Source organism: Diabrotica undecimpunctata, chromosome 5 (assembly GCF_040954645.1).
Source record: "Diabrotica undecimpunctata isolate CICGRU chromosome 5, icDiaUnde3, whole genome shotgun sequence".
Lineage (NCBI taxonomy): Eukaryota > Metazoa > Arthropoda > Insecta > Coleoptera > Chrysomelidae > Diabrotica > Diabrotica undecimpunctata.
Window position 1 is genome coordinate 104,271,273 of NC_092807.1, and position 27,502 is coordinate 104,298,774.

Below are 27,502 nucleotides of genomic sequence, written 5' to 3' on the forward strand. Positions count from 1 at the left end.
ATATGCATAATAAAGAGAGATCGCAAAAGAATAGATCACTGGAGAGATTCCATTGGCATTTCCGTGTTTGATTTTGTATCAGCCCGAGTGTCTGACGATGCTGAGATGCTGAAGTGACGTCATAACACTCTATTGATACCGATTCAAATACGGGATCCATCGCTTCTAAAAGAAGTGATAGTCAAATGCTCGAATTACTAAATTATGAATATTTTTTACTCCTATTTTAAATTTGGAACTCATTTTTTGCAATTTTTTTAAGAACTGCAAATTATTCTTTTTATATATTTACCCTAGTACGTATCATCTAATTTTGAAACTAACAAACTACTTGGTAAATCGAACTACCGAACTAACCCACTCGCCCCCAGCTTAACTAAATAGTCAAGATAAAGTCTGCGCTGCGCTTGCATTTGCACTGCACGTGAATAAATACTCGACTGTGACAAATTGTTAAATTTAATTTAGTTTATAGTTTTAATCTTTAGTCCTTTTTCTGGAGCCTTGCGCGTAGGTTCGCGGTTTGGCTCCAGAACGACGACTCTTTTTTTTAATCCAGTTAATCCCAATAATCCAGGTGAGTTACTTTTTCTTATTTGTTATACTTACTGATGCCTTCTTGCTTATTGTTACTGTTAAATATTGGACATTTTTTTAAATGGAACCTGGCAACGCTCAATATTTTTGATCTTCCAGCTTGCGACTGGAACAGTGACAGCATAAAATAGACGTTTACAGAGTTTCCATTTAACATGTGTAATTTTAAGGTCGTTATGTAGTTCATTTTGCAGTGTTTAAAGTCACAATAAAGTGTACTGTTCTTTTGTGAATATAACTGCTAAATTAATAGACCTAAGTAGCAACATACTAAGATAATGTCCCTCCACGAACCCTAAATGTATGTCAATGGATTTAGTTAGTTATTAAATGCGTTTTCTTAATTTTTTATGTATTTTCTATTTAAAATATGTTTTGTTTTTAAAAATCAATGTGTGTTATGAAAAAAGAACTGTCGGTGATGACGGTCATTCTATATCCCAGCAGAGAATTCTCGCCAGCGTTATACGAATTATTTTTAGCCCAGTCTGGTTATACAAAAATCATCGATTTCACGGCAAAATGTTTCGAAGATATCTGAAGCTTTTAAGACATAGGTGGGGGTTACTAGATGACGAATAGATAAAAAGATACTCCTATTTTTACCTTGCGTTTTTTTTAAACAATAATTTATGGTCAGAATTTGATTTTTTATCTATAAGTTTTTTCGCTTATAATTTAAATAAACAATATTTATACCATTTTTTATATCAAGAATATCTTTATTTTCCCGTTTTTTCAATTAAAATTGATAAATAATTTACGGAGATATTTGCAAAAAAGCAGTTTTTTTGCACTAATTTATAAATTTAATTAATTTTTTTATTAACAAAACAAAATGTTATTAGTACATTTCAACATTGAGGAATTACCGTCCTTTAAATTTGTGCTAAATTTCTTCCCGATCAGTCAAATAGTTTAAAAATTATTCAATTTGTTTGTCCCTGGGACTAATTATTTAAACCATTGATCTTGCCCTATGAATGATGCTAGACACATTTAACAAATTTCATGGGATTCTATAAGACTTATACTATGTCAGAAGTTATATGAATATTAAGTTTTCATCGAAATTATTTACAAAATAAGCGTTTGAAAAAGGGGTATGTTTTTTACTTATAAACAATTGTAATAACTTCTATATTTTTCAAGCTACAGACTTGTACGTACAACCACTATATAGCTGGTAAAAAAACTCTCATTTAACAAAAAAATAAACCTTCTATGAACAATAGGAACAAGGTTAGCGACAATTTTTTTGTTAATTATATTTCCATTGTTTATAAACATTAAGAAGTAAAATTTGCACAAATTTTGAATGAAAATCTAAACTTTATATTGAATTTTATAGCTATTAAATTCATCCAATTTTTCGAAACTTAAAACCTTTCGAAACGAAGTTACTTTCGAAAGATCGACATAGGAAAGTGGAGGGGAAACTGTTTCAGCTCCTCGCTGCAAAATTTAATATTATGGTTACGGATTTATCATTCAAAATCTTCAACAGTTCTGTAGGAATTTCATCAGGTCCATTTGCTTTTTCATTTTTAGCGTTTCTTATTGCGTATTCTACTTCTTCTTTCAATATGTCTGGCCCAGTTGCATTGATTATCTAAGTTAAGTTGTTTCTATCGTCTTCAAATAATTCATTCAGGTATTCTGTCCATCTTTTTATTTTATTCTCTAGATCTACAATAAGATTTTCATCTTTGTTTTTAAGTTTACCTATTTGGCATTTCTTTATGCTTCCTGTTATCTCTTTTACTTTTTTGTGCATATTGAACGCATCGTACTTTTTCTCATAGGTTTCCATTTCTTCACATTGTTCTTAAATCCACTTCTTTTTCACTTCTTTTATTCCCTTTTTTATGTGTTTATTTATTTCTTTGTATTTGTCTGGGTAATTCTTCATCTTTCTTCTTTGTTCCATCAAGTCTGGTATATCTTGTGTCATCCACCCCTTATTCTTTGTTTTTGTTTTTGTAAGATGTTTCTTTCCTGCTGTTTGTATAGCTGTATTTATGTACTTTAATTTTTGGTTAACGTTGTTTGTATCGTTAATTTGTTGCTGCACTGAACGGAGGTTTTCATTTATTTCTTCTCCTGTTTCTTGTCGTATATTTTTGTTTCTAAGTTTATTTAAATCTATTGCTTTTCTGTGTGGTCTTTTAATCTTTTTTGGTCTCGCCTCTATCACAGTAACTACCGGGTTATGATCTGAGCCTATATCAGCTCCTGGGTACGTCTTAGTACATTTAACAGCATTATGATACCTCCTTGCTATCATAATGTAGTCTATTTGATTTCTCACTATTTTTTCTTTGGTATGTTGTGGAGATGTCCATGTATATAACCGTCGAGGAGGTAATTTGAAAAAGGTATTTGTTATTACGAAGTCTTCACTTTGGCAAAATTGAATCAATCGTTCTCCTTTGTCATTTCTGTTTCCAAGCCCATATTTTCCTACTTGTTCTCCTACCTTACCTTGACCCACCTTGGCATTAAGATCGCCCATTGATATGTTAATGTATGAAAAGACTGACTTAATAAGTGAAGACAAACAATCTGCAACAAAAAGGTTCAGACCTGACAGTGAAGTCGAATAAATGAACCAAATTTTAACTTTTAAACCAATGTATGTAAAGAAAATAAAAAAAGTAAAGTTCAATAAACATTGCAAAATTTAATAAGGCAAGTGATGAAAAAATCGACTTATTTTATCAAAGCAGTAAGGCAGATTAGATTAATATTGTATATCATATTTGTAAGAAAAATAGAGTCAAAATCAATATTGTTAATTATAAAAATACAAACAATTATAATTAATATAAGGAATATAATAATATAATGTGTAAAAAATTACCTGAAATTTAATTTATAAAATATATAAGTATTATTACATCGTTGATATAAAATGAAAAAACATATGTTGATTTTTCGGGATTTTCCGAGATTTATGGGGGGTGAAAATTATGTCATCATTATTAAATCTGCGACAGACTATTCGAGCAAATTAAAAAAAAGTAAGTATTTAGGGTGAATTTCAAATAGACTCAATTTTTCCGAGTTTTCCCATATTTTCCGGCCATGAAAACTATGTAGTTATTCATATTTCGACGAGCTACCCCAGAATAAAAAAAAGAGGCTTGCAGCTGCAAAGGAAGCCGAGATAATGTAAATTTTTCCTACGTGTTGCAATTTGAAGTTCCGATGCCGAAAAAAAATCGGAGCTGAAACAAATATCCTCTCCACTTTCCTATGTCGATCTTTCGAAAGTACCGTCGTTCCAAAAATTAGATAAAATTTATAGCTATAAATTTCAATATAAAGTTTAGATTTACATTCAAAATTTGTGCTAATTTTACTTCTTAATGTTTATAAACAATGGAGATATGATTTTTTTAAAAATAGTCACTAACTTCGTTCCTATTGGTCATAGAAGGTTTTTTATTTTTTAATGTGAGCTTTTTTACCAGCTATCCAATGGTTGTACGTACAAGTCTGTAGCTTGAAAAATATAGAAGTTATTTCAATTGTTTATAAGTAAAAAACATACCCCTTTTTCAAACGTTTATTTTGTAAATAATTTCGATGAAAACTCAATATTCATTTAACTTCTGACATAGTGTCAGAAGTGTCAGAAGTGTAAGTCTTAAAGAATCCTATGAAATTTGCTGAATGTGTCTAGCATCATGCATAGGGCAAGCTCAATAGTTTAAATAATTAGCCTCAGGGATAAACAAATTAAATAACATAAAATATTTGATTGATCGGGGGTAAATTTCGCACGAATCTAAAAAATGGTAATTCCTTGATGTTTAAATGTATTAATACCATTTTATTTTGTTAATAAAAAAATTAATAAAATTTATAAATTAGTGCAAAAAAACTGCTTTTTTGCAAATATCTCTGTAAATTATTTATCAATTTTAATTAAAAAAACGGGAAAATAAATATATTCTTGACATAAAAAAATGACATAAATATTGTTTATTTAAAATATAAGGGAAAAAATTTATAGACAAAAAATCTAATTGTGACCATAAATTATTGCTTAAAAAAACGCAAGGTAAAACTAGGAGTATCTTTTCATCTATTCATCATCGAGTATCCCCCACCTATGTCTTAAAAGCTTCAGATATCTGCGAAACATTTTTCCACCTTTTTTTTAACCAGACTGGGCTATTTGTTAATATCTTTAGGATAGATGTATATTTTAATTAATTTTCTTATAAAATAAGTCTGGTAAAACGTGAGGTTTGCTTAGATTAAGTTAGGTCTTTTTCCACAAAAAATTTTTATATACCTTTAATTTATAATTATTTATATAATAACCTTTGTGCACATATCTGCAATGTTTTAAATACTTTATACATTTTTCTAATTTAAAAACATCTATTTTTACACACTAATGGTAATCTAATGGTAAAAGTCCTTGATTTTTATCATTTTTTACTTCCGTTTGTTATGATTAAGACAAATGTGGCTTTTCAGTTAAAATTTTTGAATATTCTATTCATTTTTTGATTTTCTCTCTACTATTTTATATTTTTTCGACCCTTTTTCTATTTTCCAAAGAAAACATTAAAATTTCAGCCTTTTTTCTTTTCGGTTTCTTCTTTTGACATCGTAACCCTGGATGAGTATTTGCCTGCTGGCTATGTCATTCTATTCAGACCTTTCTTGTGCCTTCTCCTTCATTGTCTTTATTATTATTGTTCAAAGATTTTAGCTTTCTTCTAGATTGTGCATTTTCAGCTTCTTCTAAGTTCCCATTTTTTTCTTCCTTTAACTTGCTTAATTTATCTGCGCAATTTTTAATTTCTAATTCGAAACAATCTACTACAAGTATCTTTTTTCAAATTTTTTTCTTTGAAGATTAAATCGTGTTAAACATTATTTTTTGGAAAACGAAAATTTAACAGGATCATTGTCTGCTTCTTCAATATATAATTCATAATTTTACCTAATGTTGTTTCTTCTGGTAGGTATTTTCTCTCTGTGTTAGCTCTTCTATAATGTGAATTGTACTTAGGGAATTTCGTTATGTGCTCAATTACTTTTTGTTTATTATGACCTTCACTTTAAACATGACAATCTCAGCTTTCAATGCTGAATTGATTTTGCAACTTGATATTCTCAAGGTCTGTAAAAAGAAAGTTTTACACACTGTCACATCGGATATTGTGTATATCCTTGTAGTATTTCTTTTGTTACTGATTTTTGTTCTTTTACGTTTTATTGACAATCACGAAAAAGAATATGAATATACTTAGAGTCACTCAACACGCGATGGAAAGACCAATGCTAGGTATATCACTTAAGGACAAGAAAACAAACACATGGATAAGACAGAAAACCAAAGTCACCGATGTGGTGCAAAAATCATTAAAGTTGAAATGGGAATACGCTGGACATGTAGCTAGGAGCGATCTAAACAAATGGCACAGATCAATTTTAACCTGGAGACCATACCAACACAAAAGACCCAGAGGCAGACCTCCTATGAGATGGACAGATGATCTGAAAAGGACTGCCGGGAAAAATTGGCTACAAGTAGCATACAATAAAAAACAATGGAAAGGAAGACTTGAAGAGGCTTATGTTCAGATGTGGACGTGAATGGCTAGACGAAGAAGAAGAAGACGTTTTATTGGGACTTCGGAAATATTTGAACATATTATAGCTCTCCGAGCCTCATGAGATTCAGCATTGTTAAACTTATCAAATTTTTTTTGGCATTATCCACACCAATCTTGTCCAAACACTTGCACTTACAAAGATACATACCTAACTGTTTTGATTCTTTACATACATTTCTCTGTGTGAAGTAACGTGTTTTGAATACAACTTTTTTTTTCTTGATTCGAGACTTTGATTTAAGTACTTACATATTCTTCCTTTTTTTGGTCTTCCTATGAGCGAATAGTTTTTTATTAGTTCACTGTTTAATGCAATTTCCTCTTCTTTTTGTTCCTGCTGAGGAATAATGTTACTTCTTGTTTCTCCTTTAGAAGTTGAAGGCTCCATAGACATAGCGTTAGGTCAGGGGTTTGGTTTGTTACAGGTTATTTTATAGAAAAATTTAAGCAATAACTGACACTACTTCTTAACCTACACGTCTACACGTTTATGTACTTCTTCTTCTTATGATGCCTATCCGTTACGGATGTTGGACACTAACATGGCTATTCTGACTTTATTGACTGCTGCTCTGAAAAGTTCGGTAGTGGTTAAGTTAAACCATTTTCGCAGGTTATGTACGTATGTTGCCAAATATTCGATTTACAATCATTAAAACGCTCGCAAGAGGCGCTTGGTCTACTGATGCAAAACTAATACACAAAATTAGTCGCTTGGTTTAGTTATGCATAATTCAAACTCCATAATAAGAAGAAAGGCAGTTGGTCTTTTTAAATATATCTAGTTAACCGTTACTAAGAGACTAATGGGATTTATTCTGTAGATACTTTATGCTATTTCCCACCAGAAAACGCCATAATCCACAATTTGAGAAAATGGCGCTTGGTCTAGTGATGCATAACGCCGTCCAGTTATAAATCACTCTAAATAATACGTTTATGTTGTTGAATAATCATTATTAACTAAACACATGTCATAATTTAATAGTTATAGATAAATAATGTATTGGTATGACGCTCAGGTGCTATTATTAGAACTCCCAATTACTTTGTTTCATTTCAGTCAACATAAATGCAAAAAACGAAAACTGTTAAGTAAAACCTCTGAGTCACATCCCAAACGCTGACGCGGCTCGGCGTAATCTAATATCGGAAACTGTTAAAAATTAATCGACAATGCGTGGTTTTCAATTTGCTATAATCTAATAACCTATCCTAAGTACATATAATGGTTTTTGCGGTTATAGTTATAAATAACATCATATTATGTCTGGCCGGTGGTCTGGCTACTTCCTACTATTATCAATCGTATAGAATCGGATGGATAACCACGTAGTGAATATAATACACATTAACAAAACAAGTGTCTGTTTATGGTTCGCTTCTGTAAAAAATATTGATAATGAATCATGAATCTTTCCACTACACTTCTACACTTTCCACTAGAATTTTTCTGTGCGTGTTAACACAATTTGAAAAAAAAATATTTTTGGTAATTCATATTATATCTAATATATTCCGTAACCGGGTGAGGTGCAATTTCAGTTACAAAGTTACAGTTTCAAAAATAAAAAAAAAAAGATTTAGGTATTTGAAAAAATTTCACTGAAATAAGTTACAACTGGATGAACTTTATTTATATAAAAAAAAGTTATTAAAATACCTTTATTTTACAATAGAACTGAAATTTCTCCGTTATTATAACAAGCCTCCACCACAATTTCATCAATTAAAAAAAGTGTTTTTTTGCGAAGTTTACAATATATATATATATATATATATATATATATATATATATATATATATATATATATATATATATATATATATATGTATATATATATATATATATATATATATATATATATATATATGTATATATATATATATATGTATATATATATATATATATATGTATATATATATATATATATATATATATATATATATATATATATATATGTATACAGGGTTGTCCTTAAGTAATTGTACAAACATTCTGTACTTTAAAATGTTACGATTTAAGCCAACTTGCATAAAATGTTGATATTAAGAAAGATACAGGGTGTTAAAGTGGAAATTTAAAATTTTATGTTTGTAAATATTTTTGGACAAAAATTTACAATTGGATGCTTTTGAGTAGGATAAATTATAATTTTATACATACTTTAATGTAACTGATAGAGGGCGCCACATATGCCACATGTGTGGCATAAATTTGCGCTTAACTTTTTTGCTCTTTAAGTTAGCTTTATTTGTGTTAAAAAATATTAAAGATACATTATTTTTACAAAGAAAAGGTATACTTGTAAGTAATCTCAAAATTTAACCGTTTTCGAGATAATCGCATTTTATAAGTCAGCTGCATAATAATTCTTAGTTTGATATTTGTGCGGTAAAGCACTGAATACCTCTAGATAAGCATAATTCATAGTTTATTCCTATTAAAACAACTCAAAGATGATAATGTAACATCACAAAATGCTTTGTTATACATCTTCTTCTTTGGGTGCCGTGTCCGTATTCATACGGTGGCCGTCATCATGTTTACAATTTCTCTTTTCTATCGCTTCTTAAGTTTCTATACTGGCGTTGTATTACTTTTTCTCTATTGTAAAATGCTAAAAACCCAAAATATATGGTTTATGCAAAATGGTACACCTCCACATTCTAGAGAGAAGCAGTTAGAACATACTTAAATATAACTTTTCTGAACGTTGGATTGGTCGTGGTAGTCATATTCCTTGGCAATGTGGTGAGATATTGATATAATTATTTAATTCATAAAAAATCCGAAGAGAATACTTATTATTTATTACGTAAATTGTTTACTTATTTTTATTGGGACACTTAGAAACTAGAGCACAGGTAGTGAATAACACATATGTGTCTTGTTTCATAATACTTTTGCTACAAATCGAGCCTTAAGTACACAGCATTTTTACAAAAACATCATCGTTGGCCTCATAACCGATATTGTTATAAATATAGTAAACACACAGGCAATTTAGTTCAGCGTAATATTAGTTTGTTAGTAAATCATAATAGTCCATTTGTTCGAGATGTAATTATAGTTACTCGTAAGCTGTAACGTAATCATATAAATAAGTAATGTCATCGATAGGTTATTCCGTGTGTATATAAGTAACCAATGGACGACATACATCACAGTTTAATACATTATTTAACCTCTGCGACAAATGAGATGTAGTTCCATAATATACCATACGATTTGGATATGTATCCAAAAGAATATATTCCTCCATTATACATTATAGCCACCACGTAGCCCAGAAATTAATCCGCTTGATTTTGGTGTATGGGGAGCATTAAAAAAATATGTCTATAAGAATCCCATAAAAATTTGCAACCAACTATGGGAAGAAATAAATACTGCAGCAGTTTCTTTAGAACTTTCTTCTTCTACTTCTTGGAGATCTTTCGATCTGTTTAATTCTGAAACTGCCTGTGGTTAATTTCCTGGGAGGTAGATTGCCAACTATCCCTCTATCTTTTAGTTGGTCTTCCGGGAGGTCTTGAACCTGGCGGGTTGTTTTCTAGGGCAACTTTTGGGAGTCTACTCTCATCCATTCGCCTTACATGATTGTACCACATCCTCTTTCGCTGCCTTCCCCATCTTACAATATCTTGAATTTTGCACTGCTATCTGACGTTTGTGTTTCTCACCCTGTCTCTTCTTGTTTTGTCCACTATTGTTCTTAGGGTTTTTATTTTGGGAACCCTTAGCATCTGTTTCGTTTTGTTTGTATCTTCGGGCACTTCTATGCCATATGTCATGATCGATCGTATGCAAGTCTTTAGCACCATTGATGCTATTTAATATGAGACGTTATAACAGTTATACCTTTTTTATGTTAAAATAATGTATCTTTAATATTTTTTTGTTACAAATACCGATAACTTAAAGAGCAAAAAACTTATTGGTGCAAATTTATGCTACATATGTGGTATATGTGGCGCTCTCTATCAGCTACATCAAAGTGTGCATCAAATTATAATTTCACATATTTAAAAGTACCCAGTTATAATTTGTTATACATAAATATTTATAAACATAAAAGTTATAGTGAAAAATAAAATTTTAACTTTGCACTTTAACACCCTGCATCTTTCTTAATATCAACATTTTATTAAAGCAATTTGGCTTAAATCGTAATATTTTAAAGTGTAGAATCTACTGTTTCTTTTTGTACAATTACTTAAGGACCACCCTGTATACTTATTTTTATGCTTGTTTTGTATAATAAAATGATTTTTTTTATAAAATCGTTATGCTTTTTAAGTGGTTTTTTGCGTTGCTTTATGCTTTTAAATCCGAACTCTACTTATTATACTATGGTATATTATAATAATACATGTCACATCTACTAATCTATCATACGCTATGCTAAGATCAATGAATACTACAGTAACATAGCATTTACATATAAGTAAATCCTTTATTTTGTTTCAGAATGCTCCCTAAAGGCACAAAGGCTCAATCTTCCTGTTGTATACGGTGACAATTGTGTCGGGCAGGGCTTACCAAGGCAAACAACAACCGCCAAATGCACGTCAAGTGCCCAGAATACAAGGCAAATTCTTTTTTTGTGGCGACGTTCGTTTCGGTGAGTTTCGCCACTGAACAAGAGACTGCCTTGACCGTCTGGCAAAAAAGATCTTAAAATAATTATCTACACAGCGAAGAAAAAGTTTCCCTCTATTTACCAAAATTTATGGGTTCCCGGTGTGGGTCCCTCCCCGTACTCGCACCGAGGGGGAGGACGTTAACTCTCCTTCCCTTTTTCTGAGGGTGTAGTTTTGACTGTCACTACCGGCATCTCCGTAGAAGGCTATCGAAGTTCGGAATTTGTATCTTTGTGGCATTCCTGTTGCTACACCAAATTTGCAGTTACATTACACTTCAAGTTTAATTTCTTTTTTAGTATCTGATGTTAAATATTGTAAAAAAAATCCATAGCAAATAAATTTTTTTAATTTTTAGTCGTTTTTTTTCTCTTATAATTGTTTGTTATGTAATCCATATTCTTAAAACTAAAAGTAAAATTAACTTATAAATAGAAAGGATAATAGTGATTAGCTGTATACCATAGTTTGTAATGAAATATTTTGCCTACCACATAGGATATTATTATGAGAGGTTGAAAATTGGGACAGAAGTTACTGGGAGTGGAGATAGGGGAAGCAAAATAAACGAAACGTGGATAAGTTGAATGGCAAGGGGGTTGGATTGAGGCAACTACAAAAATGAAACAAAGGGGTACTTACATGACTCTCCTGGAACAAATGGGCAAACAAAACAACAGGAAGGACCTCTATCTATTTAAAATAAGGACGCCGCTTCAAGGTCACAAATTATAACGATTACAATAACTAGTTGTAACTATTGAAATAATTATTACAATTACAAATTATATATTTTTAAATGAAAGTCAAAAAAGTGGTTATAAACTTTTTTTCTAAATAAATAAAAAAAAATGGTTTAGAGGAATAAATCAAACATTTATATTATTGTCTCACCACCAACAGTTAAAAAATAAATGTCGCACATTACTATATATGCTATAATTTCACTATTTGGGAGAGTGATTCATCGTTTAAAGGCGCAGAAATGCGGAAAGACGTATGAAAATCCAGTGACGTACACTCACTTTTGTTTAACGTTAATTATATTTTATTTTGCAAATATTAATGTTCGAAATAGGCCACAATATATTTATTTACAAGTTTTTACTGACGTTTCGATCTCTATATCCAAAGACCGCTTTCAAAGATATAAATGATAGTTATATTTATTTTATTTGTTTATTATTATATATTTTTATAATCTTATTTATTTTCTTTTTTTTTTCTTCTATCTTTAAAAACGGAATAGAGATCGAAACGTCAGTGTATTAAACATGTAAATAGATATTGTGTGGCTCACTTCCAACCTTCTCCCTAAAACTACAGAATGCCACAAACAAAAAGCTATAGAAAAATAAATATATCTGTCAATTGTATGTTTGAAAACGGTCTCTTTATAGAGATCGAAACATCCGTAAATTAAACATTTGAATAAATATATTGTGGCTTAGTCCCAACATTATTTCTAAAAATACAGAACGACAAGCAAAAAGCCATAGAAAATAAATATTACTATCATTTGTATAATTGAAAACGGTCTCTGGATATAGAGATCGAAACGTCAGTAAATAAACATACGAATAAATATTTTGTGGCTCATTCCCTACATTCCCCTAAAAATACAGAATGCCACAAACAAAAAGCTATAAAAAACAAGTAATTTTGCAGAAAGTTTACTGATACCACCCGGCTGTCTCGGAAGTTACGCTAAAAGGTCTTTTGACGTGACCCGTCCTTAAACAGTTACACAATGACATTTTTTTAAAACAAATTTTAAGACAGTTTCCATACCACCCCAGAGGTATGTCTTGTGGCGCGTTACTTTTTTTAAATGGGTGTTCGCCATGAGCCATTTGTCCTATTAAATAAAATGAACAAAACACTTACACAGTATAAAACAAAACAAAATAAAATCCTATAAAACGAAATAGAATTCTATAAAAACATAATAAAAATAATGTTTGATGTAACAAAACATTGTACTATTATATTTAAACACAAACACTATACACACTTACTATGTTCTTCTCGTTTTTTTTCTTTTTGGTTTTTTTATGCTGATGTTCTTATTAAACTATTAGAAAATATTATTCGCTGTCTAAATCTGAAGATGCAGTGCTGCTATCGCTGTCATTATCTTCAGCACCTGGTGTAATTATAATTATCTCTAGTAAAACTTCGATTCCGTCTTCGAGTGTCAAGTTCCCACATACGTCGTTCTTCTTTAATTATGTGGCCTATACATTTAGCCCATTTCTCTGGAGTTACATGGAGGATTGCTTGAATCAAAAGTTCCTTAACTTCGTTTAATTTGAACGTTTTGTTATTGCGTGCTACTTCTCCTTTCACTTGCGCCCAGATAAGTTCAATGGGATTAAATTCGCAATGATAAGGTGGTAGACGCAGAACTTTGACACCATAATCTTTTGCAGTTTCATCTACAGCATATTTAAGATATTCACTTCTCCTTAACCGTGAAATGTCAAGTAGCTAAATTTGGAGCACTGATTCTTCGTATACAATCCCCTTTTCTGTAAGCCATTCTTGAATCCTCCCTTTCAATTTCTTTCATAATCATCTGTTTTTCGACTTAAATTGAAGAAAACCATCATCAAGGAACCCTGTATCACTTCCTATATGGGTGATGATTAAACGCCGTCCCTTTCCTGATGGAGTTTCTAATACTGTAGACCAGCCTTCTATAAATGCTTCGCGTTTACTTTTGACATTTAAATCTTGCCAAATTTTTGCAACTGTATAACCTTCGTTAATCCAGGTTTCTTCCAAATAACATATTTTGCGTCCAATGCAGCGAATATTGCGTATTTCTTCTAAATATTTTCTTCTCCATACAATAATTTCATTTTTTTCTAATAGCATACTTTTTCTGTTCTGATTAAGACTCTAAGAGATATCTTGGGTAAGGAGTCATCGTTTTCAAGCTCTTGAGAAATATTTTTCAGTGTTGGAATTTCACTCCGAAAATAAAATGGATGATTTTTCGACGTATAATATTCCTTGACTCGTCATCCAAAATAATGCTTTTCCTACCTCTAGTTTTATCTTTTTCTTGCTTTTTATTTTCCGATGTATTTTTAAGTACACGATAAATACAGCTAATGGATATTTTTGTTAAACTGCTACAAATGTCGATCGCTTGGCTAACATTTAATGCCATTTTTCTGCCGACAATTCCTTCATAAACGTTTCGTGTCATTACCTTCTCTTCGGAGGTTAACATTTTCCGTCTCTTTTGATGCTTTTCATTTTTGGAATCAACATCAGAATTTTTGCTCTTCTCTTGGAACAACTTGTTTTTCGCCCAACTCCAATAAAACTCAAACCAAATAATCACAGAATATAACTAAAAATTTACTATAAAACCACAAACTATAACACTCGTATTATCAATAACACGTTTTATCAATAACACAAACTTATCGCATAAAATATATTCACAAAATGCAACATATGCACTACTCTCAGAAACGCCAATGTAAATGAACCATTGTCAATGGGCACTTGCTTGGCAAAAACCAGTTTTACAGCTTTCTGTGGGTCGGAATTGGAACGGAGTTCCGTCGCTAATTCCAAAGTTGCCAAACGATTAAAAAATAATGTTTTAAAATATCGATTTTTATTTTATAAATTTAAATATGTAAGGAAACGGAACATATAAATAAAATTTATTTATATCCAATTTTGTGCTTAATTTTTACTATTGAAAAAATCATGTTTTTTGGTATTTTTTTGACGGTAATAATCGCTGCGTGGAAGAATTTATGACTATAATTACTACTTGTGAACAAGAATTGGCTACACTGTACGATAACTCCTGGTCAATTTTTCTATAGAGAAGCACAAATAAATATACTACTTATATATTGTGTAATTTCTTATGAGAAAACGCAAATTGCAATTGAGAAAACGGGTAGTTTTCGAGGGCCGCTGTGTACATTTAAATTTGAGGATATTCAGCGTTTAAAAAATGAATCACTCTTGCAAATAGTGGAATTGTAGTTTAGATAGTTACAGAGGTAAATACCAAAATAAGAAAGAAACCATGTATAGAATTTAACCTTCTAAAAACAAAAACAAACTAATGTCACAAAAATAATAAAGCTAGTTTCCAGCTGTCATATGTCAACATTAAATTTGATAACAGAACAATTAAAATGACAGCTAACCACGCCCTAAGACATATATTTTTAATTATTACAAATTCTTAAATTTTAATGAAAGTAAATTATTATTTGAAATGTTTATTCTTCCTTTAAAAGTTTAAAACAAAAAAAAGTTACCTTGATTTCACTAAGTTACACTTTACTTTAAATTTCTGGGGGTAGGAACTGGAACACAAACTCTCAATTTACATCCATACTATGAAAAAAGTATCCTGAAACGGCTGCTTAGGATGAAACAAGTCTGAGTCACAAAACTGGAACCATCTTGGTTATATTTCAAATTTGTTGTACACGACATAAATCTCCTAGATACTTAGAAAAATAGTGATTACTCTTACTAAATTGACATATTACATGGAGTCAAATTTACTATTTTCAACAAATGTTGCCGGCTTCTGCAAACTACATAACGACGTGTGTCCCGTTTGACCAAATCTTCCAACTTAAACTTGAAATTGGAACTGCACTATTAACTGCCACAATACCACCAAACTTCACTATCTCCGATAACAAAAAAAAACCAATAAGGAAAAACCATTACGAATTAGAACGAAAATTCGGACTAAATGCTGAAAGCAGTTGTCTCTGACAACGCCTCAGCGAGAGTGACGCAATTATCTTTCCGGCAAATCCTTCTCAGCGATCCAAATGGATGTTTATTTGAAACGCATATATCGGGCGGCTTAACGATCAAAGATAAATACCAAAGAAGTACGCGTCGGAGAATAGAAGACATCGTCGGACAAAACGGCTTAGGTGATAAAAACGAAAGGGGATACCGACTTATCCAATTTTGTCGGGAAGAAGATTTTACCATTGCTAACATCTGGTTTAGACTTCCCCCAAGACGACTGTATATATGGAAGTCACCTGCAGATACAGCCAACAATATCATCAGAAACCAAATAGGCTTTATTCTCATTAACCTAAGATTCAAGAACAGCCTGACTTCGGTAAAGATCTTCCCAGGAGCAAACGTCTCATCGGACCACAATATACTCCACACGGACCACAGATAGAACTCAAACTAAAGAAACTCATCAAAAGTAAACCTAAACAGAACCTGGATTATGATACTCTAAAAGACCCCGTAGTTCGTCAGAACGTAAGAGATGTACTGAGAAAAAAACTAGAAACCGCTAAACAACAAGAACAGAGTGTAGAACAAAAATGGAGTTATATCAAAGACGTCATGCTAAATGCGGGAAAAGAACATCTGGGAAAGAAAACAAGAGTAAAAAATAAAGAATGGATGACTGATGACATTCTGCAGATGACGGACCAAAGGAGATTAATGAAAAACAGGGACGCGAAGAAATACCAAGAAATCAACCAAACAATTAAAAAAGAAATACGAAGAGCCAAGGAGACATGGATACAAGAAAAATGTAAGCTAATCGAAGAGCTTTAAGTGAAACACGATCACATATATATATATATCCCTCGAAAGATTCGAGAAGCCACTGGTCAATACAAGAGGAGAAACGCACACCTCCTCATAAACAAAGACAGGAACCTTGCGACGACAGTTAAGGAAAAGTTGGTGACCTGGAAAATGTACATCGAAGAACTTTTTTGGGACTACCGAGGTAACATTCCGGAAATAAATTGCATAACAGGGCCGTCAATACTAGAAAGTGAGGTGAAAGCAGCTTTAAAACAGTGTAAGAATGGTAAGGCCACAGGTCCAGACGAAATACCTGTTGAACTTATTAAGGTGATGAGTGATGTGAGCTAACTGAATTATTTAACGCCATATACGATTCAGGTAATATCCCAGAGGAATGGCTATTGTCAACATTTGTAACACTACCAAAAAAAAACGATCTGTGAAAACGTGCGAAGATTTCCGAACTATCAGCCTTATGAGTCATGCAATTAAGATTTTTCTTAAAATCATACATGCCAGAATTTACAAGAAATGCGAAAAAAATGTCGGTGAAATGCAATTTGGATCAGCAAATTCCATGGGTTCACGTGAAGCACTTTTCACCTTACAAGACCTACTTCAGAGATGCCGCGATATCAGTTGTGATGTCTATATTTGTTTTATTGACTACGCCAAGGCATTTGATCGTTTTCAGCACCAGAAGATGGTCGCCGCCCTACAAAGAGTAGGATTGGATGAGAAGGACATTCGGATCATCATGAATTTATACTGGAGCCAGCGTGCTCAAATCAAGGTCGAAGACCAGCTGACCCACCAAGTGAAGATTATGCGAAGAGTAAGGCAAGGCTGTGTGCTCTCGCCGGTTCTTTTCAATATATACTCCGAGGAAATTTTTATGAAGCCCTCACAAACCTAGAGATGGGAATCCGAGTGAACGGTGAATACCTCAATAATATCCGCTACGCCGATGACACTGTGCTACTAGAAACCAACCTAAATGATCTACAAGCCTTACTACACCGAGTTGAACAAAAACTTTCTGTAAATAAATAAAAGGGTAGTGTAATTAAAGAATTTAAAATAATCGTACCATTCCAGCGACACGCAATCATTTAATATAAAAACAAGCGTAACTCATTTCAAAAATTAACTTTTCCTCATAAAAATATTTTGAGTTTAAAAAAATATTTCAAAAAATTGTGAACTGTTTTTCATATATGAAAATATTATTGTTGGAAATGTATTTGTTGCATTACAACATAGACTAAAAAAACTGGCCACGCCTATGCTAGCGCCTATTTGGTAAACCCAATGACGTAGACATGGTAAACCCGACCACTCCACTGACTTAACTCACCCGCCACACAGTGTGACCATTTCTCCTGTTCTAACAAGAGATCTAGTGTTTTTAGAAGCAATCTACTGTTCTGTTTCTATTCGGAAATCTACTGTTTAAATTTGTTATCATCAAAAAAATTTGATAGTATTTTTAATACGTGTATTAAAATTTATTTGATACTTCCCTGTATTGTTTAAAAATTACATGAAAAGAATGAGAAATCCCGGAAATTCGTAGTAGTTGTATTTTGATACCTAAACCATAACAATTAACATTATTCAGTATCGGCACATATTGGTAACGATAAAAATCATTCACCCACTCTTTCACATTCACATTAAACATTTATGTAAATATGATAAATAATATGACCTAAATTCTGATGTGAGCCTTTGGTCCCATAAAATTTGAATTATGGATGTTTGGAATAATAACTTCAACCTAATTATTTACGGTCTTTAACTTTTGAATAGTGATTGCCATGCCAGTAATCACTGTATGTTAAAACAATCGTACCATTCCAGAGACACGCAATCATTTAATATAAAAACAAGCGTAACTCATTTCAAAAATTTACTTTTCCCCAAAAAAATATTTTGAGTTTAAAAAAATATTTAAAAAAATTGTGAACTGTTTTTCATATATGAAAATATTATTGTTGGAAATGAATTTGTTGCATTACAACCTAGACTAAAAAAACTGGCCACGCCTATGCTAGCGCCTATTTGGTAAACCCAATGACGTGGTAAACCCGACCACTCCACTGACTTAACTCGCCACACAGTGTGACCATTTCTCCTGTTCTAACAAGAGATGTACTGTTTTTAGGAGCAATCTACTGTTCTGTTTCTATTCGGAAATCTACTGTTTAAATTTGTTATCAAAAAAATTTGATAGTATTTTTAATACGTGTGTATTAAAATTTATTTGATACTTCCCTGTATTGTTTAAAAATTACATGAAAAGAATGAGAAATCCCAGAAATTCGTAGTTGTAATTTGATACCTAAACCATAACAATTAACATTATTCGGTATCGGTACGTATTGGTAACGATAAAAATCATTCACCCACTCTTAAACTTTTATGTAAATATGGTAAATAATATGACCTAAATTCTGATGTGAGCCTTTGGTCCCATAAAATTTGAATTATGAATTATGCATGTTTGGATTAATAACTTCATCATAATTATTTACGGTCTTTAACTTTTGAACAGTGATTGCCATGCCAGTAATCACTGTAAACATCCTCACTCTAGTTGAATTAGATATACGTTAAATTTTATGTATGTATTATATAAAATAAAAATAAATCTACTGTTTTTGAAAGGAAATCTCCTGTTTTGTATTGCCCTTTTCTCCTACTGTTTAAAATATCCATCTGGCAACACTGAACATTGCCACCCAGCCAAATATAATCAAGATCTGCAGACGCAAACTACGTTGCACAGTATGCGAATAACTCGATAAATACTCGACTCATCACAAATTTAATTTAGTCCTTTTTCTGGAGCCTGGTGCGTAGGTTCGCAGTTTGGCTCCAGAACGACGACTCTTTTTTTTTTTTTTAATCAAGTAAAATCCCAGTAATCCAGGTAAGTTATTTTTTTCTTATTACTTACTGTTATTGCCTTATTACTTATTGTTACCGTTGAATGCATCTCATATATACAGACTATTTTTTGGATTTAAAAAAAGGCTCTTTTATGAATTTTGTTTCGGTAACTAAAAAAGAGATACAAAAAAAACATGTAAAAATGGAATAAATTAATGAAAAAATCGGAAATTACAGCAAAAATTATTATAAAAATTTAATATAGGTAAAACTGCTTTTAAGTCCAAAAAAAATTAACCTTTTCCGGTTTGCAAGATTTTGTTTCAATGGATTGTGTTTCAATTATTAGTCATAATCAATGCTTTTTATTGTGTGTTCAGTTTTAATTTTTGTGTATTTTCCATTTAAAATAAGTTTTGTTTTTAAAAATCAATACCATGAACAAAGAAATAATTGGCATGAAGGCTATTTCATCAACAGAGATAATTCTCGCTGGCGTTATACGAAATAGGTTTGTACCTATGGCATACATATATTTTAATAAATTTACTTAGTAGTTCTTATGAAATAAGTTGGATAATACGTGATGGTTGATTTGGTTAGGTTGGTCTTATTCCACAAAAAATTTTTATGTACATGGCTTTTGTGCACATATCTGCCATGCTTTGAAATATCTATAAATTTTGGAAATTTTAAAACATTTAGGTGTGTATATGTATACACATTATAATTTGTTGATTTTTTTGTAAAATTTTATATTTTTTCTACCTCTTATTTATTGTTTCGTCTTTGCCTTATTGTTCATAGATTTCAGTAGGTCTTCTACGTCATCCAACCACCTCGTTCTGAGTCTTCCTTTGAGTTGTTTTTTTTTTAATATAATTTTATATTTTTTCGACCTCTTATTTATTGTTTCGTCTTTGCCTTGTTTATAGATTTTAGGAGGTCTTCTAAATCATCCAACCATCTCGTTCTGAGTCTTCCTTTTCGTTGTGTTCCTGTCGGCTCTGGACATGTTCTTTATTCAATTTATTAATCTCGTAATTTCTTCTGATTCTTTAAGTGCCATCTTCCTCTTGCTCCATCGTTTTCTTGAATGTCTATAGTTGCTTTACATCTTTTTTGTCATTAACCTAGGTTTCACATTCATAGGTTTTTCAATTAAGTTTTCTATAAGATTCGACTGGTTAAAAATGTTTTTATTTATTACCCTTATTTCAAAATGCCAATAAATACAAAAAAAAGAGTGGAAAACAAGCCTTTTATTATTCAATATTTTTCATCCACTTAGATTGAACTTGGGCCTTCATAATTCGTTTAGAAAATCTTTATAATATAATAAAACAGCCCAACAAATTTCATTAAAATCTATTTAATTGATTTTGCATAATTATGCAATCTAAATTTAAATAAAAATAGAAATTTTTTAAAATTTTGCACAATAAAAACTAGACCATATAGAGAAGTGTGCCATTTTTTTTGCTTATAAAAAAGCACTTTTACTATCTAATGCATCTTATGTAATTAAAATTGTATTATTTTGACGGCCTCAGGAATATTTTAAAATTCTTCTTATTTAAGTGCCATCTCCGCGACGAAGGTTGGCAATCATCATGGCTACTCTGGCCTTCGAGACAGCTGCTCTGAACAATTGCCTTGAGCTGCAACCAAACCACTCTCTCAGGATCTTCAACCAGGAAACGCGTCTTCTTCCTACGCTTCTCCTACCCTCTACTTTTCCTTGAATTATGAGTCTCAAGATGTTGTATCTGTCGCCTCTCATCACATGTCCGAGATATTGCAATTTCCTTTCTTTTATTGTATTTTTCATTTCCCTCTCTCTGCCTATTCTCCTTAACACTTCTGTATTCGTGACAATCGTGACTCTATATATCCATGGAATCCTTATCAATCTTCTAAATGTCCACATTTCAAACGCGTTAAGTCGATTTATTGTATTCCGGTTTAATGTCCATAATTCAGCTCCATAGTAGAGTACACTGTGTACATAGCATTTAATTAGCCTTATTCTGAGGGCCAATGTCAGATCTTTGCTGCATAAAATCTTTTTCATTTTCACGAAGTTAGCACGTGCTTTTTCAATTCTAACTCTTATTTCTGCAGTATAATCGTTATTTTCTGTGATTATCATTCCCAAGTAAGTATATCTTTTTAAAAAAAAGAGAAAACAAACGATTTCTACCTGGCGATTATGTTTTATGTTATATCTTTTTACTCTCTCAATCTGCTGGCCGCCTACCGTTAATATTTCGTTTGTATTGTTGTTCTTGCTAATTTTCATGAATTTGGTTTTTTTGATGTTAAGAGAGAGTCCGTATTCTCCACTATATCTTAATATTTTGTTCATTATTCTAAGTCTTCCAAGTTGTCGGCTATTGTGACTATCGTCGGCATAACTAATGTTTTTAATTAAACTTCCGTTGACTTTTATGCCGACTGTCTCGTTTACCAAAGCTTCTTGTATGATTTCTTCAGAATAAGCATTAAACAATAACAGCGACAGTATGCAACCTTGCCTGACCCCTCTTCTTATCCCCACTTCTTTTGACACTTCTCTTCCAATTTTCATATTTGATCGTTGGCTGTAGAATAAATTTGATATCAATGTTACATCCCTCACATCCAGATTCTTGTTTTTGAGTACTTCTATAAGTCGGTCATGTTTTACCTTAGTTGTAGTCTATAAAGCATACATAAAGATCTCGATTAACACCCAAACATCTTTGGGTCAGTACGTTAAAAGAAAATAGTGAATCTCTTGTGCCCGCTCCATTCCGAAATCCAAACTGGGAATCACTAATATCCATCTCCAGCTTAGCGTGTATTCTATTATGGATGATTTTTAGCAGGGTTTTTAAGGTATGTGACATTAGACTGATCGTTCGATAATCACTACATTCTTTGGCATTTACTTTCTTTGGTAGACAAATAAATGTTGATGTCAGCATTTTACGTGGAATGATTCCTGTGAAATAGATTGTGTTCAGTAGTTGGACTAAAAGATCTATGTTTTTTTATTGGCCAGTTTTAGCAATTTGCTTGGTGAATTTTTTCATTTTAAAATTATAAACAATATTTTGGCTTATAAATAAATAGAATTTCTCGGTACCTATTAGCTCAAATTAAATTTAGAAAACGGCGTTAGAAAAGACGTAGCAAGTTGCTTCTTTTCAAAGAAAAAAAGTTAAATTACGAGCAGTGGTTTTTGAAATACAACTAGTCAAAATTTACCGGAATTTGCAACGAAGTTATAAACAATAGAATGATTATCCTGAATAATTTTCCTTGTTCTTTCGGAGCTCTTTCTTGATAAAAATTTTTATGTCATCAAGATATTTATAACTAAAGCGCGGAATATGTAAAAGTTTTTTGAAAAAATATGCGCATATACATATATATGCACCTTTTTCATGAAAATTACACAAATATTGACTTTTATTACAAAATATGCAATCCAATATGTAATAAAATTTAATGATGTAATAGAACAAAATAGGGTGTAAAAAGTACTATGTTCAAAAATTGGTTTTTATTTGGAAAAATGCACATAGTAAGTAAGAAAAACATAGTCAGATACAATTATTTACAATTTTAAAATGGTACAAAAAAGTAAAAGTAAAAAAAGCTGATTAAACGAGCAATTAAACCAGTTTCTGTGATTGCGCAGCCATAATATTCGTCGCCTTCCAACGCTATGCTTTTTTTAAATCTTTCCCTGCATGATATTGTGGAAAAGTTGGTATTTTGTTCCTCTCATCACGTGGCCAAGGTATTGTAGTTTTTTTATTCGATTTTATATATTTGTTTTCAAGTTCAAAATGTATTTTTTTTATTATTTCCAAGTGGGTCGGAATTTTTAACAAATAACCTAACAATTTCCTAAATTATTTTGAGTAAAACTTTTTTAGGCGTATCTCGTAGAAATAAATACGTTTACTATAAGTAAAAATATTTTGACAAGGTTAAATGGATTCTATTGTACTCAAAACATCGAACCAAATAAATTTCGAATATGCATTTTGAACACTGTATACGACAATAAGCGTGTACGGTTGAGACGATGCACGCCTACGGCGGTTAGGAATCTTTGTTTAAATTTAAAACTATGTTCTTAGCAAGAGAGAAACCACTTATCCTTGTCAAAATATTTTTACTTATACGTAAAGGTTGAAAGATTATAAAGCTTTTTGTAAAATTGCAATTCATTTAGTACCTATTTTAGAGAAAAAAATCCCAAAAATCACTATTTTAGGCATTTTTTTCAACAAAAAATTGCAAATAACTGGAAAAGGAAGCATTTTTCGAAAAATTACCAAGAGAGAAAAAGTACACTCGCGATCATAAAATCCGAGTCATCTTGAAAGTCATCGATATTTCATTTTTAACGAGCTTTATCGTAATTAATAATAACACAAATATAAACTAATGCATGTTTCTGAGAATTGTTGTCGGCTTAGCGGTTTCCTTTGTAACAAAGAATTCCAATAGTCCGATTTCGCGGAAAAGTGTACCCAAAATGAACGGTTCCTGTAACTGCCGCTTGTCTTGTTTTAAATGTAAATGTCTCATTTGTGCTTCGACTTTCTGTTCAAACGCAACGACCAAACGTTTATTATTGCCACTATTAGTGTTTGTTAGTGCCATTATTAGCGTTTATTATTGTTTATTTTTTGCCAAAAATGCCTTTGACTGTTGTTGAAACGGCACAAATTGTTGCGCTTGTGGAAAAGAGAAGAGGCCTTCTCTTTTCATATTCGTATTTTTTTTTTTTCGTTGTCTGCTACTATCTGTCTGTTGTCGTCAATTAGTTTATTTCCCTGCGTCTGTGTAGCTTCCAGTGATTTTTCTAATCTTATATATTTACCTATTCTACTATGTAAGAGTAGTTTAATTCACGGCCACACGATAATATTGGTTTTAGATATTTGTAGATTATTTCTGTGCCATCCGTGGATAAGTCAAATTTTTGTAAAAACAAGATATCGTAATCTTAAAATAGTTTTCTTTCAATTTCGTCAGGTGAATAAATGAGTAATTCAAATTTGCAAGAGCTTAACTTTTTAGAGAGTTTTAATTATTTGGTTATCTAAATATAGATGTCGCTATATTGCGTTTATACGAAGCCATGTTAGAGTTGCTTCCTATCAATCAGCTCGCAGACGATGCTTACACTTTTGATCTTTAACAGTGCCTTCCAACCCCCTTTTTAACAGCGAACACCGAACACTCTCTTTTATAAGCGTCAAATGTGGACGTTTACCTTACCGTTCACGATTTAGTAACAAATGAAATTACATGTTTCATGTGGGACGAATCAACTGCTGGAAGAGGTGGCAATCAGATAGCTTCTTGATTTAGCGACTTTTATCGAAACTTCATGATATGGAAGAGATAACTTTCTACTCAGATACTTGCGGAGGCCAAAATAAGAACCAGCAAGTCGCTTTCATGTTCACTTTTGCTTTCACAAAGCTACCAAATCTTAAAGTTATAAATCACAAGTTTTTGGTCAGTAGGCATACTCACATGGAGTGTGATACGGATCATGCTCTTAGGGAAAAAGAAACAAAGAGAACACACATTAATATCAATCACCCTAATGACTGGTATCAGCTGGCAAAGTTCTGCAAAAGGAAGAAGCCATTCAAAGTAATGGTAATGAAATAAGATTTCTTGGATTTCAGCAGTCTAGGAAAAGGAGCATTATTAATCGTTAAAAAAGTTCCTGTGGCAGCCAGTGCTGTGGTTGCAATATAATAATAATATTGGAAATTGGAATACTGTAATATAAACATAGTTAAGACATCTTCAATCCTTTTGAATCTGTAAATTTCCGAAGAAGAAAAAAACTCGCTGTACCAAGCACATTGCCCCAAATCACAGACAAGCTTTTGCCAATTAGTAAGGAGAAAAAGGAAGACCTACTTGATCTTTTGTCGCTCATCGATGAAATTTTTCATAAATTTTAACAAAATTGGCCCACTACAGATATGCAAGACTTGGATCCCGATTTGGAAGAGTTTAATGCAGATAATCGGTAGTTTTTTAGTTTCCTGTTTCAATTAAAGTTAATGTTGCGTGTTACAAAGAAATAAAGTATAAAAAAATGTTTATTTTTTTGTCCTGGAAATTATGTACAGTAAGTACAATAAGTCGGTAACTCAATATGAACATAGAAATTTGGCGTGAATAAGTGGGTAAGTTAGATTTTTTTAAGCGTAAGTGATATACTCACAGCTCATAATTATGTAAGTCATTCGTTGATTCGTTGCATGATTACCCACCAATTTCTATGAAAACGAAATTAAACTTAAATTTTTTATTTTTCAAAACTATTAGGTATGTTTAAAATTGCCATACTTAAAAGTTTATATTTTTGATTTATCGACTTATTCAACAGATGGTACAGATTTAACAATCCACGGTTCGTGTCAATTGCATTAAGTACTATTAGACAGCAAATGTTTTATAAACTTTAAACAAATTTTAGGACGCTTTCAAAGAATTATTTTGGAATTTTAAGTTATGATTCTGACAACTATTTCACACTATTTGTATTGTTACACTTATAATGAGTATTAACTATTAACACACTTATAACGAGTCTAAAAGCATGTACGTTTTGTTTCAGAAAGCCTCTAGAGAAAACTACTGTCTGAGAGAACATCTGTGTCGGAAAGGACGCACTCACGGAACTCGAGGGAACCCTTCTTTGGTTGGCGACTCTCGTTTTCGCGAGTGTCGCCTCTAAAGAAGGTAGTACCTCACGTTCTGTGAAAAGTGCAAAACTCAGTCATTCTACATCTGAAGAAAAGTCTACAATAAATTCTACACTCTCAAAGAATCAAATATTAAAATGGAATATATTGGGCTGCGGTGAGGGTTATATATATACATATATATATATATATATATATATATATATATATATATATATATATATATATATATATATATATATATATATATATATATATATATATATATATATATATATGTATATATATATATATATATATATATATATATATATATATATATATATATATCCACACCGTTGGGGAGGACGTTAACTCTCCTCCTCATTTCTGAGGGTGCAGTTTTGGCTGTCACCGACGTCCATCAGGCAGCAAAATTTGTACTTCAGTATCTTTGTATATATTCCTTTTGCTACATTAATTTTTTTTCATGTTATCAGTCAGTTATCTATTTGTTTGTGATATTTTCTAAACTGGTATTGTACAAAATTTATTAATAAAGTATATTTTAATAGTATTTTTTTTTGTTCTACGATATAACCTTCCTCTTTTTCTGTTTCTAATATATATGTCGCAGGCGCAGGCAATAGGTGTAACACGTCATTCCGTGAAAAGCCTAATCATTACACGTATTGCCGGCAAACGATGTATTACTTTCATTATTACTTTGTTTAACTGAAATTATGCGCCATTTCAGGGACTGATGTATATAATATATAAAAGAACTTCGGTACTCGGTACTGATTAATAAAAATAGTTGAAGTGCTAAGCAAACACTGGTCAACACCCCTTCATGTTCTAGGCTACACAACGGGAATCCCACAGATATTGTTGAAATAAAAAAGCTTTTTGGTTTAATAGCTTGTATGGGACTTGTAAAATTACCAACATTATCAGACTATTGGACTCAAGATCGCTTGTTAAAAATGGGGTTTGCATTAAGTGTTATGCATAGAAATAGGTTTGAAATTCTATTACTATTATTATATGGTTCACTTTTTAAAAAAAGAGGAATATATAAAAGGAGACAGATTACACAAAATGAATAATTTAGTAAACTTAATTTTGAAAAATTATCAAGCTGTTTACGTACCTGAAGAAATTATGTGTGCGTGAACGAATCAATAGTTCCTTTTAGAGGCAGGCTACCGATGAAACAGTACAACAAGCAAAAACGACATAAATATGAAATTAAAATTTTTGTTCTTTATATATATATATATATATATATATATATATATATATATATATATATATATATATATAATATACAGGGTGAGTCATGAGGCACTTTACATACTTCTACCATATGTAGAGTCCCTCAGGGAGCATATCAGGTGGCCACTAAAAAATGTCAACTCCTCTTCT

At 31.5% G+C, this 27,502-nt stretch overlaps 2 long non-coding RNA genes across 2 annotated transcripts; both read left to right on the forward strand.

Moving 5' to 3' along the window:
* Positions 1-397: 397 nt before the first annotated feature.
* Positions 398-11,243, forward strand: LOC140440731 (uncharacterized). Its single transcript, XR_011950915.1, has 2 exons — positions 398-577; positions 10,714-11,243. It is a non-coding gene; the product is annotated as an uncharacterized lncRNA (long non-coding RNA).
* A 7,972-nt stretch (positions 11,244-19,215) lies between these two features.
* On the forward strand, positions 19,216-26,651 carry LOC140440732 (uncharacterized). Its single transcript, XR_011950916.1, has 2 exons — positions 19,216-19,395; positions 26,008-26,651. It is a non-coding gene; the product is annotated as an uncharacterized lncRNA (long non-coding RNA).
* Positions 26,652-27,502: the final 851 nt, after the last annotated feature.